The following is an 18,175-nucleotide window of genomic DNA, read 5'->3' on the forward strand; positions in this document are numbered from 1 at the left end:
AAAAATCATTTGTTGCACTATGCAGACTTTTGGCACACAAAATACTTCCAAAGGACAATAAGTTGTCTCATTCTCATAGAGAAGTATCTTCAATAATGAAAGACATTGGAATGGAGTACAAGAAATATGATGCATGTCCAAATGACCATATATTGTACTATGGAAATAATGAAAATTTACAACAATGCCCAATGTGTCACAAAAATAGGTATCGTCAAGATCAAGTATCCAAGAAGGTTCCTTATAAAGTATTACGACACATTCCATTAAAGCCAAGGTTTGAGAGAATGTTCAAATGCAAGGAGTTGGCAAAATATATGGATCATCATGCACAAGTGAGGAGCCAGGATGGTGTCATGTGTATGGTTGTGGATAGTAAATATTGGAAAGAGATTGAGGTAACATGGCCACATTTAAGAAATGAGCCAAGGAATGCAAGAATTTCTCTAGCAATGGATGGTGTCAATCCTTTTGGAGATCTTAGAACAACATATTCTATTTGGCCAATGTTAATTATAAAAAACAATCTTCCCCCTTGTATGGAAATGAAAAAGGAACATGCAATGTTAACTCTTATCATAACAGGTACTAGAACATATGAATGCAATTATTTCTTGAAGATTATATAAAAGTATTTCAATTCAGTTAATCCTAATAAAGAACTCTTTGTTCACTTAGGGGAATATCAGATAAAGGATATGGATGTATACATGGAGCCCCTCATTGATGAGCTTCATGAATTATGGGATGGTGTAAATATGTTTGATTTTTTCAAGACCTATCAATGATAGAAACTTCCTATTTCATGTGATTCTTATCTGGAAAATTCATGATGCCCTGGGGATCTCTATTTTTTGTGGTAATATAATATAAATTACATTTATAATTATTGTGTTCATCTTAGAATTTACTAAATATGGTTTCCAATCTTATTTTAGGACTACAAACAAAGGGGAAATATGGTTGTTCATCATGTGGGCCAAAATTGTTGTATAGGGAGTCAAGGGATCTCAATAAAACTGTCTATGATGAGTATCGACAATTCTTACCACAAAATCATCACTATTGCGTGAGTGATAAACATAAGTTCAATGGAATGGAAGTGGAAATGAGGAAGCCAATAAAGATGATCCCTGCTAGGTGGAAACCGATGTATGACAAAAAAGAAGGGACCGGTTTTCCCCTAGGAATGAAAAGACTCTCTATTTTCTACAAATTAGAATATTATGAGAGCTTGCCAATAGCCCACCTATTTGATACTATGCACATTGGGGAAAATGTGGCAAAGTGCTTGTGGAAACATCTAAACGGAAATAACATTGAAGCACAAATAAAGTTAATAAAGGACCTTTGAGTTGCCAATATCATGTCGAACATGTGGTTGCATGAAGACAACTCATATGTTCATGCTCCATGGACATTTACATCAAATGAGAAAGAAAACATCATTTCTACTATGAAAAGCATAACATTTCCTTCTGGATTTGGTGCGTCATTAAAAAATTGATTCACAAGAGATGGATCAGAGTTCTTGGGCCTAAAAACAGATGATTGGGACAATTGGATAAAGGTAACGTTGTCACATGTTATATCTGTTGGAAACTTAATTAGAAAATTGTATATCCTAGTGATAATATCAGTTCATGCATATTTGAACATGGTTATTTGCTAATAGTCATGATAGTATAGTGATAAAATTAGTTCATGCATATTTCAACATGGTTATTTGTTAATGGTCATGCAGTATGTGTTGTCTATACCAATACCAAGTACTTTTGACCACAATGTCACTTTGACTATTCACAAATTAGGTAAATATCAGAGGTATTTTTCAATCCATCATGCATTCTCTTCCATTACTCTTATCATTTGAAGTGCATCATTGGTTATGCCTTTATATGAGTTTCTGCTTTTAGTTTACAAGAGATAACAAGTCTTTATTGTAATACATGTAGGTGGGTCTCATCTAAAGAGATACGTAAGGATGAATTGAAGTATTGGAAGAGGAATGTTTCACTTTTGATGTGTGATATTCAAATGTGCTTCCCTCCAAGCTTCTTTAGTTCTCAAGAGCACTACCTTGTATACCGAGTAGAGGGATTTAACAATGTGGTCCTATTCATATTCGAACAATGTGGCTTGTGGAGAGATATATGAAGGTCTTAAAACAATTTGTGAGGCAAAAGGCTCGACAAGAAGGGTCCAGAGTTGAGGGGTACATGGTTTTCCAGGACATGGTTCATTTGAGTGAGTACTTACCTTGATTGCATCTTGAAGCTCCGCGATTATAAAATTATAACCAATCTCAATCATTTGAAGGAGAGAAAATAGAGGGTGAAGGGGCTTCAAATAGGATAAAAGGTATACAAAAAGTTAGGAGTTATTTTTATCTTAAGTTTTATATTACATGGCTTTAAATAATTATTAATTCATTAAAGAAATACATTTTTCATTGTAGATGCTAAGGAGTGGGAGGCATTACATTTGTATGTTTCATACAATTTGAACTTTATGTTGGAATGGATGGAGAAGTACACTGAAAAAAGGAAATTAGAAGATGAAAATGCATGGGCCGATATATATAATAGACATGGGGAAAACACTACTCGAGGATTTCCTGCAAGCCATAAAAGAAAGTGGCCAGAGAGATGCTTGTGGAATTGGCTAATGACCAATATTGAACATGAGGAAACAAAAGGGAATGATAGAGTAACACAACAACACTTGAATTTCATTAAAGGATCTATAAATGGGGAGGTTATATATATTAATATATTGCATATATTTAATGTTTTTGTTAGATTTCATATCATTGAATCTAATTAGTTGATATTTATATGAATTTAGGTAAGATATTACAAAGGAATGTGGAATTTTGATCATCATTTTCGCATCAGAAAAGTTGATGAAAAGAGAAAAACTTATGATTGTGGAGTTTCAGCATCATTTGAGGTGGAATTTCATTCACATGTGAAAGATAGACAACCAATCACAAGAACACTTCCCTACTATGGAGTGTTGGAGGAAATTATAGAGCTTGCTTTTATGTCTTTCAAGAAAGTGATTTTTTGTGTTGAATGGTACAAGCTTATCGAAGTGGGAGAAGAAAAAACTATCTTGTTCCATAATAATGGATTCCATATGATCAATACATCTATGTTTGAAGCCACTTCTGAATCTTATGTGTTTCCAAGTCAATATGACCAAAATTTTCTCATTCCAAATTTAGAACAACCTCGTTGGTCATTTTTTATTGATTATGATCGAAGAGGACGAAGATTAACATTTTTTCAAGATGTAGAGGACCATGATTTACTTGAAGATGCAGAAGTTCCCCCTGAATACATAGATGGCCAAGATGGAGATGATGAATAATTTATTGTCAATGATGCATATGACCAAGATGAAGACCAGGATGAGTTTACTGAAGTGTCTGAAGGACATGAGAAACCACATGGGCATCAAATCCATGAAGATGATGAATTCATTGATTTTAATTTACCTGTAGTTGAAGGTGATGACGGCTATGAAAATGATGGTATTAATTTATTTGTGGATTTAAGGCCTATTAATGATGGGGTATATATGCCATCAGATGAGAAGATTTCATGCAAGGATGACATTTTTTCAATAACTATGTTTACTTTAAGATAGTCTTAAGGATTCACTACAATATAATTTTTCTTTACAAGTTAAGAATTGAGTTTTTAATTGTAATAAATGTTAAGTAATTTGAATGTTTAATGTTTTACTTGTGAGGATGACATTTTTCGATCACTATGTTTACTTTAAGATAGTTGTAAGGATTCACTACAATATAATTTTTCTTTACAAGTTAAGTAATGAGTTTTTAATTGTAATGAACATCAAGTAATTTGAATGTTTAATGTTTTACTTGAAAGACATATATATTTGGTGTTACCGATTCTATTTTCTTATCGATTTTTTGATCAAGGTTTTCTTATTTTTATGTTATTATGTGTTTTTTTAAGAATGTGCCCATGGGTGTTACCGATGCTACTATGGGGGATTCAATGATCTTAACTACTTTTATGGAAATGTTAACAAATGCACAAGGGCAAGACACTGCTATGATGATGCATGAGGTAAGATTGAATATTGTCTTTTATAGGTTCAATTATCTTATGTTCCTTATTATATTATGCTAATTTATGTTTGTGGAATGTATGAAATGTCTAAAGTCGTTCCAACCCCTATAACACCTTTTAATACATCTAAGGTAATGCTAGTGGTAAAACTTGATCAATATTTTTGTGGATTTAATTAACTTATTTCACTATATCTATTTATTAATATCTGTGTTTTTTCTAAGCATGCATTTTGTTGGCATGAGGATTCATTTATGCCCTTCAATACACCTAATGTTGGCATGTAGGGATCATTAATGCCCCCATATACATCTAATGTTATGCAAAATGTAAGATTCAACCATGTATTTGCATGAGTTTGATTATGTTATTTGTGGAGAAATCTAGGGCATATATTTAATAAATTCTTTTCACAACAATTCCATGATTTATGAGGTTACCAAGAGCTACATCATGCCTTTCAATGGATCACCCCATCTGTTTTTTACTTCTTGTACCTACAATACTATTTTAGCAAGTAAGCCAAGCAATATATTATTCCAAAACATGATGTCAAGTTACTTTTCTAGGGTTTTTATGTAATCAAGAGATCATTTTAGGGTTTCTTAAATTCAAACCTTAGATCATACTCTTTTCCCTTTATGCCATTCTAGAGTTTATCCGTGCCCTAGAAATCAAATAATAGGGAACAAATACCTTAAGGTTAAGGTTTCTAAATACTAGGGCTTTCTTAAAATATAAACCCATAAATTCAACCCTACTACATATTACGATGGACCCTTTAAAAGAAAATTATTATACATACCTCATGGACACCTAGCTATAGTGCTTATTATTTTGGTTTCCATGATTCTTTACAACGGTACTATACATTTCATTGATAATTTGCCATCTTCATGACCTTCTTTTAAGTTATAGTTTGGTTGCTTATGGAACATTTCAACTTGGTCCTGGAGGATCATTTGACTCTATTTGACTCAAACAATTTTTTTTTTTGTGCAATATGTAACATGCCAAAATGGGTCTTTATGACAATGGCTCAATGATCAATCCTAAGATCTCACAATGGGAGCTTGATCTAGAATACAATTCCTTGAGCATGAAATCCATGCCTCAAGCATAACAAAAATAATCTTATTTTTCTTTTTTTTACATAATAGACATAGAATTGTGCTTACATATGTCGTTATGAAGACCGAACCTATTTACATATTTCAACATTATTCATCTATTATTCCATCTTATTATTTATATTTTTTCCTTGCAGGATGTTTCTAGGGTGACTCCAACAAGTATATAATCTGTTGGTATAGAGGGTCATGTTATGCCATCTACACCTAGACCAGAACCCCATAACATGCCCTTTACATCAAATGTGGGTTCAGTCAGAATTCTCCCACCAGGATCGAAACAAGTTTATTTAAGGAGTCTTATAGACTCACAAACAAGAATGTTAAGGCTCCTACCAGCTATTCCTAAAAATGTTCAAATCAGACAAGAAATAATTGAACAAATTCAGTTATGGGAAATGTCATTGTTGGAGAGTGTAGCTCCTACAAGAGATCAATAGGTAAAATTATTTTGTTTTTTTATAATTTCATTTGTTACGTTAAGGATAATTATTTTAGAAATGAAAAATAGTTTCATATTTTGGTTGGGTTCTATTATCACTCAGAATTTTCTCTAGAATTTATTAGAAGAAAGAAAATGATCGAGGTAACCACAAACCAACTTTTGGGCATAGGCTCTAGCCAACCTAAGCTCAGAGAGGGCTCTCTCTATATGATTTAGCTTTGTTTGATGGGATTTTAGGCTAGTTCTTAAGGTTTAGGGGGTTTTTGATTTGTATTGAAGATTGGGTGGTGGGAGTCTTTAAATAGATGGATAGGATGATGTCTCTAGTCCATTGGGCTATGGAGTCAACAAAAGAGCAGTAGGACTGGATCAACTCACTAAAGGGAATGTTCAAAGGGCAAGATAACAGAGTAGAGTGCAGGTCTTTAGGCCAGAGGGGTGAAAAGGTTTTAACTAGGGTGAGAGAGCAATTAAGAATTCTCAAACCGGGATTGAAATGAGGAACAAGGGTAATCGAAAACAAAGGGCAATTAAGAATCCTTTGCTATAGATTATAAAGAAACAACCTAAACTAAGGAGAAATTAAGAATTCCTTAACTTAGATTATCAGTAGAAAACATGTATTTGCCTAACTGTTATAATAGAGTGTAATTAAACAAATTCTGAGATAATACTTTAGTTATGGCATTCAGATTCAGATAAACATTATGGAAAAACTTTAAGAGATAACAACAACGTGAGAAAATACTTGTCTACACTTCGCTCTACACATGAATCCTTTGAAATATCTGGTCTTTATTCATCAATCCAGCTTGCTGGCTTAGTGAATGCTCCAATGGCTTTACAATCTTTCGATCAAGAAGTCTATAGAAATTTTTAAGAATCCACCCTACATACTTCGAATTGCAAAGTATTTATACTAAGGTTTTATTACAAATATCTCAAACTGACTTGAGATTTAATCTAGGAAATACAAATATCTTCTCACAAGAAGATAGAGACAGCTAGTGAACTGCTTTCATGATGTCCCTTTTATTGTGGTACTGCTGACTTTTATGGTTTGATTTTAGCTCTTTATGCTCTTTTCTATTTGAATTATCATGCTGGAAGCTTTATTTACTTCAGGCTTTCATCTGATACTCTTTGTCACTGATACTCTTTCACTATGATGACCCGTCTTTATCTTTTCTGTGTCTTTCCCTTTTACTGTACAATTTAACTTTTACTCTGTGTTTCAACTGTAAGTTCTTTTGTTTTATGTGTATTAGCATTGGGAAGTGGATATTGATCAAGTATTTGTATGTTTCTTTTGTTTCTCTTCTAACTGCATCTCTCATCTGGTTCCTCTATTTTGACTATCAAGGCTCTGTGTAAGTGTTTTCTTCTCGGCTTTTGTGTGTAATTGTCTTCTTCTTTGTTCTTTGTATAATGGTCTTCTTCTTCTGAATATAGGCTTTTAATAGGTTTCTTCTTGAGTCTTGGAGTAAGTAGGTTCTGCGACTAGTATCAGAACTATTTATCCAAGCTTTGGTCTTCGGTTGATTACCTGTAAAATTCAACAATTATTAAGAAAACCTTGGTTCGCTGGAAAGGAACTTGATGGCTTCATTTGCACAGGGATGCCTGCTGAAGGGGTTGTGGCAGTGTTTTGGACGTAAATGGAGGTGGAATTGTGTCACAGAAGTCCAGGGTGGTGCTGAAGGGTTTAATGAGTTTATACTATGAAATGGGTGAAAGCACGAAAACGAAGGTTTTCGGGGTTTTAAGCTTAACAGGTAAATTTTTGAATATGGTGTGAAATTTCATATTATTGGTAATAGGTGGTTTATCGGGTTGGTGGGGAGGCGATATTGGAGGTCGTCGCACCGCTTATGTGGCATGGGCGGTTTTTAGGAGGGTCACCCGATGTACTCTAGCGCATGACATCTATCATTCTGGGGGTCAGGGAAAACCGCCTTATTGGGTGGGTAAAGGTCGGCTATCGAGCTCGGACAATATGGCTGTGGTCCATTAGATTTGGGCGCTTGTGATTTGACGGTAGTCGGGTGGAGAAGATGCACGGAGGAAATGAACGGGAGTGTAGGGGGGGGGGGGGGCAGGGGTTTTAATCACAGCAGTTTGGGATTACTTTAGGAATTAATCCTGGGTTAAGAGATTGGGCGGGGCTTAATCACAAGATTAGGGAATCGGGTGAGGTTAAAGATAGGATTAACTTAGGTTTTCTGGGATTAGGTAAATTAAGTAAGGTTGTATCGGGATACGGGTAATTTATATAATTTTTACTAAAACTAAGGGTTGGGGGTATTTACATAGGGATTTAGTTTATATACGAGAAAAGGGCTATATTGGGAATTATATAATAAAGTTAATAATTAATATGAAATGTGATGGGTGGAGTTGGTTTTTCCTAGGTAAAAGGTAAAATGTATGTCTTTCACACTTTGATTTATATACGCTCAATACTTAGGATAAAAGGCTTGTTGTGGGTTTTTGATTGGAAAGGGATTTACATGGGGGGTTTTGTTGGGTCCCTATAATACTAGCGATTACCCCATTACTATTGTATTTATACCCCTTATTAATATTGTTGTGCCCCTATTGCCCCCATATTGTTATTACTGTGCCCCATAGAATCCCTCTATTGTTATTTTTGTGGCTTTATATTATTATTGTTAGGTCGGTTGGATTATATTGTGACTCCTTAGACTCCTATATATAGAAAGGAGGTTTTGTCATTTGAATCATCCAAGAATTGTTCATTTATGTAATGTAAAGGAGGTTGCCCCCTCGAAGAGGCTGAATTCTAAGGCGTTGATCTATCTTTTCCATCTTTTCTTGAGCTGGTTTCATAACATTTGGTATCAGAGCTTTGGATTCTAGGGTTTTGCTGCTCCAAATAGGTCATCGTGGCATTTTCGCTATAACATTTTTTTTGTGACGTTTCAGAAGTCGCAAAAAAAACCCATTTGAGAAGGAATCGCGCTGAACCTTGGATCCGAATTTCAGAGTATCTTATCAAGTGGAAGAACTTATCCGCTGAAGATTCCACATGGGAGGATGAGAATTTTATGCAGAAGTATCCAGAACTACTCAAGCGTTGAGGACAACACTTTTTTGAAGGAGAGGGGCATGTTGGGTCCCTATAATACTAGCGATTACCCCATTACTATTGTAGTTATACCCCTTATTAATATTGTTGTGCCCCTTTTGCCCCCATATTGTTATTACTGTGCCCCATAAAATCCCTCTATTGTTATTTTTGTGGCTTTTATATTATTATTGTTAGGTCGGCTGGATTATATTGTGACTCCTAAGACCCCTATATATAGAAAGGAGGTTTTGTCATTTGAATCATCCAAGAATTGTTCATTTATGTAATGTAAAGGAGGTTTCCCCCTCAAAGAGTTTGAATTCTAAGGCATTGATCTATCTTTTCCATCTTTTCTTGAGCTAGTTTCATAACAGGTTTTCACTCTTCCTAGGTAAATTGTGTTTAAACCTTAGGAAAAGGGGTTTTTCTTAGGGTGATGAAGGGAAATTGTTTGTATGAAGGGGAAATGATTTTATGAAGGGGATTATAGCACTTGTGTTCATAAGTCATTAATCCGAGGGTTTGGTCCCACCAAAAGTCAGAGAACGGCTCCGAGCCTCTTTGAATAGTAGGATTTAAAAGTACTAGAACATACTTGTGGATAGGAAATTAGTAAGTATAGGGGAAAAATGAATGAGGGGGAGTTAATCACATGAACTTGTAAACCTTTGTCTTTTCTTGCATAGTTGACCATACATGTTGAAAGATGTGTCTAAGCATGATGCATGTGCTTTGATCCAATTAACTTTGTAGTTCAACAACCTTTCTTCTACTTACCCATTTCTTACCTCTAACATATTTTCTCCATTTATTTGGGTGCATTTAGGCTAGAAAACCCTTATTCATCTATTTTTCTTTTGAAAAGTAATCTATCTAATTCTATCCTTATATCATCCAAGGGCTCAGATTAAGCTCATGAGCTCCTTTTATTTTCTCTACCTAACTAATAATCTGCCAAGATTAAACTGATTGGTCAGATTTTATTCTCTAACTATAAACATAAAATTCAAAGCATGAAATAACCAAGATTAAACAGTTTGATTACCATGGATTGTGGCATGAATAACAAGTTTCACGCAATCATTATTATGCATAAAAGTAAATAGTAGTGGCATTTAGGCTTGCACACTTTCATGTTATTTTTTGTTTCTGGGGTTCATATACTTTCATTTTTTTAACCTTCTCTTATTCTTTTTGTCCTTTGATTTTTCTTTTAGGAGATACCCTCTTTACATTTTTTAATTTTTATAGTATGGAAAACATTTACAGAAAGCAAAGGTATGTACAATATTACAAGGCTTAACCTTAGTCATTCAAAATTATGGCTCCTACTGGTATAGGAACCTAACAGTGGCTCCACTTGGGGATGGCATTTCCTTGTGAAATGTCAAGACTTTAGTGGTCAGTAACCTTTGAATTGTTGTTGATGTTGCCTTGCGATGTGTCCTTCTATGAATATGCATTATTGATACTTATGATAGTGAATATTTTAAAGCTTAAGGCCTTATCGTCGGGCTTCAACTTCAAAAATCACCATCCGATCCAAATTAGACTTTTGAAAATAGAATATATACAAATGAAAATTAGTAATTAGGTTCAAAGTAATGTTTTAGAATTCAACCATTCACTGGCCCACCCTCTACATCCGTACAATCAATTTCTCTCAAGAAGAAAGCATTATTTCCTCTATAAGCATAATTGACATAGGGACCTTTCCATAGGAAATCAAATTTACCATGTTTTCCTTTATCTTCCCTCCTTGAGTCCCACTTGAGCACTTTGTCACCAATGTAGAAATATTCAACCTTGGCTCTCTTATAAAAAATCTTCTTAATCTTTTATTGCACAACTTGAGAACTGACATAGACCTCTTCTCTCGTTTGTTGTATATGAATAGTTTGGTTGATTCTTCTTTGGATACTATTCGTTCAACCTGTATTCCTTGAAGTAACTTCATTACTGGTACTCCCAAAGAGGATGGAAAGACAACTTCCATTCCATAAACTAGTTGATAGGGAGAAGTACTAATTGATTTCTTAGTAGTCAATATGTCTGCCCATAAGGCATTGACTAGCTTTTTATTCCAAGTCTTCTTATTGTCCTCTAGTAACTTCTTGATGATGTTTACTAGGATTTTGTTTGAGGATTCAGTGAATCCATTACCTTGAGGGTAATATTTTGTGGAATTTCCAAGGGTGATATGGTATTTATTGCAGAAATATATCATTCTTTTGGATTTAAAGGCTGCTGCATTATCAATAATGAGCTTAGTTGGACATCCAAATTTTGATAGAATATTGGTTTCAAGGAAGGTTATGATAACAATATCTGTGGCTTGCCTTGAAGGTATGGCTTCTATCCATTTTGTGAAGTAGTCTGTGGCTGTGAGGCTCCATTTGTGTTGGGCAGAGGAGGGTGGGTGAATTTCACCAATGAAGTCTAGACCCCATTGTTGAAAAGGTATTTCAGCGGAGATTGGCTTGAGGGGTAAAGGTAATAGCTTTTTCTTTCCCTAAAAAAATTGACATTTGTGATAGGAGGTCACATATTTTTTGACATCAGCAAACAAGGTAGGCCAGTAGAAACCATCTCTAAGGATTTTAATTACAGTAGTCTTCCAATAAAGGTGTTCTCCATAGTCACCTGCATGAAACTCTTGTAAAAATTTGTTAGATTCTTCTTTTAATAAGAAATTGAGAAGAATACCTTCATGGTCTTTCCAAAACAAAACATTGTCTAATATACAAAATCTTAAGGATTTCATCTTCAAAAACCTGCTTTTAGTCCTAGATAATTCAAGAGGAGCTTGTAAATTTAGTAAAACATAAATAATATCAACATACCATGGTGATTCAAGAAAGGCCTGATGATTAGTGGAGTCACCATCTCCTCTTCATTATCTATTGCTGCAATAAAGTTTATATCCAAGGCCTGACAGTTTGATTCGGCCATGAGCTTGGCTAAACCTTGGCCCTTGATTAACTTTGTAAGTTTTTTTTTCTATCATACTCTAAAATAGTAGCAATCCACTTTCCCCTCTTTCCATCAGGACCATCCTGAGTTAGGATGTCTTTTACTACTGAATTGGGAACGTAGGCTACTATGTGAGAATATAAGATGTATACCCTAAAATCCTTAATGGCTTTGACCAAAGCCAAGGCCTGTTTTTCCATTATATTGTATTTCAAGGGGGAATCTCTCAGGGCTTTGCTAAATAAAGCAATAGGTTGTTCATAGCCCTCGTCATTTTTTTGTAACAAGATAACAACTATTGCGTGCTCAGAAGCAAAGGAAAACAAGATGAAATCTCTATCAATTTTAGGACTGATTAATACAGGTGTTTTAGTTAAGGCTAGTTTGATGTCTTTGAAGGATTTCTTAGCCTAAACAATCCATTTTATGGTGGAGTCCTTTTTCAGCATGTTGTTTAGTGATCTAATTAATTCTGCTAGATTAGATATAAATCTTCTAAGAAAATTGATTTTTCCTAAGAAAGCTTGTAATTCTCTAATGTTCCTAGGGTGTCTTATTTGTAAGATGGCTTCTATTCTTGCAGGGTCTATTCTTATACCATCTTTTGAAATTATGTGACCTAACAACTTTCCTTCCTCCAACCCAAACAAGGACATTTTGGGGTTCAAGGAGATTCCAAACTTCCTGCATTTAATAAAAACTTGCCTTAGATGATCCAAATGATGATTGTCAGACTTTGAAAATACAGTAATATCATCTAGATATATCATAAGGAAATCATGAATTTCTTTAGCAAAGGCTATATCCATAGCCCTTTGGAAAGTGGCTCCTACATTCATTAGCCCAAAAGGCATTTTCACATACATAAAAGTGCCCCAAGGAGTAGTAAAGGCAGTTTTGGGTTAGTCATCTGGATGAACTAAGATTTGATTATAACCAGAAAACCCATCCAGCAATGAGATTTTGGTTGATCCAACTACTCTTCTGTAAAATGTGATCGATTTTGGGGAGAGGGTAATTGTATTTAAGTGACACTTTTTTAGGTTTCTGAGATCCACACAGAGTTTGATTTCACCAGTTTTCTTTATAGTTGGCACCAAGTTTGAGACCCAATTAGAAAATTTGATTCGTGCAATTATTTTGGCATCATTCATCCTCTGAGTTTCTTTTTCAATTGCAGAAAATAAGACAGGATAATCCTTCTTAGCTTTTGTTTGAAAGGTTTTTGATTTTCTTTAATAGGAATTGTGTGCTGGATGATGTTGGTGTCATAGGATTTAAGGTCCTCGTAACTCCAAGCAAAAACATCCCTAAATTCTTTCAACAACTCAATGTATTTCACTTTTTCAGTCAGAGGTAATGATTTTGAAAGTTTGATCAATTTAGGATTTTCATCAGTGCCTATATTACATTCCTTTATATCAGACCTTAATGGTTCCATTTTAGGTCTCCTAGGAACATCATTTGAATCAAATAAATCTTCCAGAGGGGTTAATCCCTTTGGTAAGAAGTTATCCTTGAGATTAATTACTTCGATTTCTTCATTGATTATTTCATCAATCTCCATTAGCTCTAAGTTATCTACATATGATTTGGTAAATTTAGTTGGGTTAAGTCTATCTATTTCATCAACTTCTATCTCATTTATTTCTATCTTATCGTTAGTGTCAGGATCTATGGATGTATTAGTATCTATATTGTTATTTACAAACTCTTCTTCTGAAAGTAAAAAGTTATTTATCTGTTTATCATTAGAAAATATTTGCCAATTCTTCAAATTATTTGGAATTGCAAGTCTGTGCCTAACTTCAGCAGTGTACTAATAGTTAGGTTGGAAGGGTAATTTACAAGTGCTGGCAAACATTGCTAAACTATGGGCTTGCATGTTATGTTTTCTAGGGAAGACTACAAGCTTTGTTTCTAGGAAAGTGTTAAGTATTTCTACAATAGTATCTCTATAGCAACTTAATCTAGGCTCTTTTGTCATATATACAACATCAATCTACTTTACAATTAGTTCATAGTCTCCCATAACAAAAAATCTTTTAGCTCCTAGATTCCTAACTAACTTAAGACCTAAAATTAATGCTTCATATTCAGCGATATTATTTGTACATTTAAAATTTAATCTATATGCATGGCCTTCTGAGTAATTGTTCTCAAAATTATATATCCACACTCCTGCTCCTCCTCCTAACCTATTGACTGATCCATCAAATTCTAAATTCCATAATATCTCATGATCATAATTTTCACTATCTGGTGGAGCAAACTTTTCATCATTCACAACAATTAGACCTTCTTTTCATTGAATAACTCTGTAGTCTGGTTATCTTCATTTTGTGTAGAAACTGCAATTTCTTTTGGTTTTGTGTCAATACTATCTAAAAGTGTTTCTTGTGTTTGATCAGCATTAGATAAGATAAAAGAATCAACATCTGAGTGTATGGATTAGATGGGAAAGTTTTGAGGCCGATCCTCACTACCTACCATATATTTCATTAAGGTTTCTCGGTATAGTTTCTTAGGTTATCCAAAAACAAAGATTGTTTCATATGGCATATCTAGTTGTAGAGATCCCTGAAGTTTGGCTCCCCATGATCTGGATAACAGCATGCCATACTTTGGTGGGATGTCAGCAACTACAATGTCCATAAGGATGCTTTTGGTAGGATATTGGACTAAAGTAACACATAGGTCTTTAATCAATCCTAGACACTGTTATGAAACCAGCTCAAGAAAAGATAGATCAACGCCTTAGAATTCAGCCTCTTCGAGGGGCAACCTCCTTTACATTACATAAATGAACAATTCTTGGATGATTCAAATGACAAAACCTCCTTTCTATATATAGGAGTCTAAGGAGTCACAATATAACCCAGCCGACCTAACAATAATAATATAAAGCCACAAAAATAACAATAGAGGGATTCTATGGGGCACAGTAATAACAATATGGGGATAATAGGGGCACAAAAATATTAATAAGGGGTACAAATACAATAGTAATGGGGTTATCACTAGTATTATAGGGACCCAACATGCCCCTCTCCTTCAAAAAAGTGTTGTCCTCAACGCTTGAGAAGTTCTGGATGATTCTATATAAAATTCTCATCCTCCCATGTGGAATCTTCAACGGATAAGTTCTTCCACTTGATAAGATACTACTAACCGAAATTGATCGTAGCTGTCGAGTTCTTGTTTCTGTGACTGCTTCCGGTTTCAATATAATTTTTCCTTCCTCGTCAAGTTCTGGAAATATTGTTTGAACTGGGAGCTTGTCACCTATAACCTTCTTTAAACATGAAACATGGAAAACTGGGTGCAATCGAGAAGCTGCAAGAAGCTCCAATTTGTATGCCATAGTACCAATCTTTTGCAAAACCTTGTATGGACCATAATACTTCGGTGATAATTTATTATTCTTCTTAGCTTGCTTGAGGGACATTTTCTTATAAATTTGTAGCCGTAGGAATACCCAATCACCTACATCAAAACTTCTTTCGCTGTGATGTTGATCTGCCTGTTGTTTCATTCTATTTTGTGCCAACACGAGGTTATCCTTTAAGAGTTGGAGGACTTGTTGTTGATGTTCGATGTGATGTTCCACTGCTTGAATCTTAGAATTTTCTCTTAAATATGATGTGATGGATGGTGGTTGATACCCATAAAGTGCCATAAATGGGGTCATTTTTTGTTGCTGTATGGAAGGAAGTGTTATACCACCATTCAGCCAGAGGCAACCATTTGATCCATTGTGTCTGTTTATCAGATACAAAGCAACGAAGATATCCTTCCAAACATTTGTTTACTATCTCAGTTTGCCCATCAGATTGAGGATGATAAGATGAGCTATGAGCTAACTGAGTACCAAGACAAGAAAATAATTCTGTCCAAAAATTTCCAGTGAAAATGGGATCTCTGTCACTTACAATAATCTTTGGGTTTCCATGTAGCTTTTGAATTGTTTCCATAAATGCAGTAGAAACTGTACTGGCTTTAAATGGATGTGATAATGCACAAAAGTGTGCATACTTGGTAAGTCTGTCAACTACCACCATGATGACACTCTTTCCCTCTTCAGACTTGGGTAAACCTGTGATAAAATCCATTGAAACCTCCTCCCAACGTTGGCTTGGAATGGATAAAGGTTGTAATAGACCTGGTGTCTTAATTGTTTCAACTTTATTTTGTTGGCAAACCAAACATTCCGCCACAAACTTTTGAATATCTGATTTAAGGCCATCCCAAAAAAATTCCTTCTTAACCCTGTGGTAAGTTTTTAAAAATCCTGAGTGCCCTCCTAAGGGAGAAGTGTGCAATTCCATAAGAATCTTTTGTTTTAGCTGGGAATTCTTACAGAGGTATAAGCGATCTTTGTACCATAATGAATCATTTTTCCAGCGAAATGTATCAGACATATTGGAATCTTGTTGTAACTTTTGAATAAGTGCCCACACTTCTTCGTCATTGTTCCATTCCTCCCTTGCTTCATTTATCCAATCTGGTTGGATAATAGAAATGGCGCACAACAATGCTTCCACATCCTCATCCTTTCTTGAGAGTGCATCTGCCACCACATTTTGCTTCCCTTTTTTGTAGATGATTTCAAAGTCATAATCCAACATCTTTGTGACCCACTTTTGTTGCTCTTCAAAGGATAATCTTGGTTCTAAAAAGTATTTAAGGCTATCATGATCCGTTTTTACCTTGAAGTGTCTTCCCATTAGGTAGGGTCGCCATTTCTTAAGTGCATGGAGTATTGCCAACATTTCCTTCTCATAAATAGCTTTGTGTAAAAACTTTCCCTTGATTGGACAACTTTCAAAAGCAATGGGTCTTTCATCTTGCATTAAAACAACACCAATTCCATTTCTTGAAGCATCACATTCCACAATAAAGGTTTTTGTGAAGTCCGGTGTAGCTAAGACCAGTGCTTGGCACATTGCCTCTTTAAGATGTTCGAATGCCTTTGTTGCTTTTGGAGTCCATGAAAATGCATCTTTCTTCAATAATGTTGTTAGAGGTGCTGCTATTCTCCCATAATTCTTAACAAACTTGCGATAATACCCTGTCAACCCGAGAAATCCTCGCAGATGCTTTATGGATGTGGGAATTTTCCATTCCTTAATGGCTTTAATTTTGTTAGGGTCTACCTTAACTCCTTCATGAGATACAATATGACCAAAATATTCCACCTCTTGTACTCCAAAGAAACATTTGGATCGTTTTGCATATAATTGTTTCTCCTCCAATAGTTGTAGCACCCTGTCAACATGTTCAACATGATCCTTCCAAGACTTGTTGTAGATTAGTATATCATCAAAAAATACTAACACAAATTTTCTAAGGAATGGTTTGAAAATTGAATTCATCAAACCTTGAAATGTTGAAGGTGCATTGGTAAGGCCAAAAGGCATGACCAAAAATTCATAATGACCCTCATGAGTTCTAAATGATGTTTTCGGAATGTCTTCAGTCTTCATTCTGATTTGATGATATCCTAAACGAAGATCCAACTTGGTGAAGTAAATTGATCCATACAATTCATCCAGTAATTCATCAATGACAGGAATGGGAAACTTATCTTTAATAGTGAGCTTGTTGAGCTCCCTATAATCTGGACACAAGCGCCATGATCCATCCTTCTTGTGCACCAATACTACTGGAGCAGAGAAAGAACTTTGACTCAGTTGAATTATACCAACCTCTAGCATTTCTACAACCATACGTTCAATTTCACTATTTTGGGCATAAGGATATCTGTACGGCTGATGTTTGGAGGAACACTTCCTGGAATCAGATGAATAGCATGATCATGATCACGAATAGGTGGGAGACCTTTGGAGTCTCAAATACCTTGGAATGATTGTCCAAGGCGTTTTGGAGATCTGGAGAAATAGATGATTCCAATATGGAAACATCTAGCGAACATATTGTGAAATTACACCTCTTTGTTCCTTTTTTAGAAGCTTTGTCATACTGTTAGAGCTGTTTATATTTCCCGGTTTCCTTGCAATACCCTTTAATTCCAATTCCTTTCCTTCCACAAAAAATTTCATGAAAAGTTCTTGAAAATTAAAAGCTATTGTACCCAAGGATTGTAGCCATTGGACTCCTAGTACAACATCAGCACCTCCCATTGGAATGGAAAGCATTGGGCGAGTCAATACATATTCTCCCATGGATAGCTGGATATTATGGCACTTTTCGGAGCAATTTATTGTTCCTCCATTTACAACCATTACTTGACACTCTGGTGCTGGATATAAGAAGCAATTCAATTCTTTTGCTACCTTACAATGAATAAAATTGTGGGTACTTCCTGATTAATCAACACTCTTACCTTTTTCTTCTTGATTTGTCCTTCTATCTTGATGGTTTGAGGAGTGGTAATTCCCGCCAATGCATTACAAGATATGTTGGG

The 18,175-nt window shown here is 35.0% G+C and overlaps 1 pseudogene; it reads left to right on the forward strand.

The window, feature by feature from the left end:
• The window catches only part of LOC149160595 (uncharacterized), a 56,108-nt pseudogene extending 48,410 nt beyond the window's left edge, over positions 1 to 7,698 (forward strand).
• The last annotated feature ends 10,477 nt before the right edge of the window (positions 7,699 to 18,175 follow it).

The sequence above is a fragment of the Pinus tabuliformis genome, chromosome 5_2 (assembly GCF_031772625.1).
Source record: "Pinus tabuliformis cultivar Carrire ecotype Pingquan chromosome 5_2, CPIR1, whole genome shotgun sequence".
Taxonomy (NCBI): Eukaryota; Viridiplantae; Streptophyta; class Pinopsida; order Pinales; family Pinaceae; genus Pinus; species Pinus tabuliformis.